Source organism: Pseudophryne corroboree, chromosome 7, assembly GCF_028390025.1.
Source record: "Pseudophryne corroboree isolate aPseCor3 chromosome 7, aPseCor3.hap2, whole genome shotgun sequence".
Classification (NCBI taxonomy): Eukaryota; Metazoa; Chordata; class Amphibia; order Anura; family Myobatrachidae; genus Pseudophryne; species Pseudophryne corroboree.
The window spans coordinates 144,723,764-144,725,326 of NC_086450.1; positions in this window are offsets into that span (position 1 = coordinate 144,723,764).

The following is a 1,563-nucleotide window of genomic DNA, read 5'->3' on the forward strand; positions in this document are numbered from 1 at the left end:
CCAATTGGACTCTCCTGGGGATTTGTGATATCAGACAACGCCACCAATATTGTGTGTGCATTACATCTGGGCAAATTCCAGCATGTCCCATGTTTTGCACATACAATTAATTTGGTGGTGCAGAATTTTTTTTAAAATTACAGGGGTGTGCACGAGATGCTGTCGGTGGCCAGAAAATTTGAGCGCCAGCAAACACTTCTGAACCTGCCCTGCCATCACCTGAAGCAAGAGGTGGTAACAAGGTGGAATTCAACGCTATATGCTTCAGAGGATGGAGGAGCAGCAAAAGGCCATTCAAGCCTATACATCCACCTACGATATAGGCAAGGAGGGGTAATGCACCTGACTCTAGCACAGTGGAGAATGATTTCCGTCTTGTGCAAGGTTCTCCAACTCTTCGAACTTGCCACATGTGAAGTCAGTTCAGACACTGCCAGCTTAAGTCAGGTCATTCCCCTCATCAGGCTTTTGCAGAAACAGCTGGAGAAATTGGAGGAGGAGCTAAGACCGAGCGATTCCGCAAAGTATGTGGGACTTGTGGATGGAGCCCTTCATTCACTTTGCCAGGATTCAAGGGTGGTCAATCTGTTGAAATCAGAGCACTACATTTTGACCACCGTGCTCGATCCTAGTTTTAAAGCCTACGTTGTATCTCTTTCCAGCAGACACAAGTGTGCAGAGGTGCAAATACCTGCTGGTTAGTAAATTGTCAACTCAAGCGGAACGTGACCCGTCAACAGCTCTTCCTTCAATTTCTCCCGCCACTGGGGCTGCAAGCAAAAGGATAAGATTTCCTAGCACACCCGCTGGTGGTGATGCAGGCCAGTCAGGAGCGAAAGCTGATATCTGGTAAGGACTGAAGGACCTGCCAACGATTACTGACCTGTCTACTGTCAGTGCATATGATTCTGTCATCATTGAAAGAATGGTGGAGGATTATATGAGTGACAGGATCCAAGTAGGCATGTCAGCCAGTCCGTATGTATACTGGCAGGAAAAAGAGGCAATTTGGAGGCCCTTGCACAAACTGGCTTTATTTTACTTAAGTTGCCCCCCCCCCCCCCCCCCCCCCCCGCCAGTGTGTACTCTGAAAGAGTGTTTAGTGCAGCCGGTAATCTTGTCAGCGATCAGCGTGGGAGGTTACTTCCAGAAAATGTGGAGAAGATGATGTTCATCAAAATGAATTATAAACCTGTGATGGTGGATTCCAGGGGGACGAATTAATACTCTGTGAGGAAGAGGATGTACACAGTAAAAGGGGTGAGGAATAGGAGGATGAGGAAGAGGTCGACATCTTGCCTCTGTAGAGCCAGGTTGTGCAAGGAGAGATTGATTGCTTTTTTTTTGGTGGGGGCCCAAACAAACCAGTCATTTCAGCCACAGTCGTGTGGCAGACCCTGTCACTGAAATGTTTGGTTTGTTAAAGTGTGCATGTCCTGTTTATACAACTTAAGGGTGGGTGGGAAGGCCCAAGGACAATTCCATCTTGCACCTCTTTTTCTTCTTTGCATCATGTGCTGTTTGGGGACTAGAATTTTAAGTGCCATCCTGTCTGTAACTGCA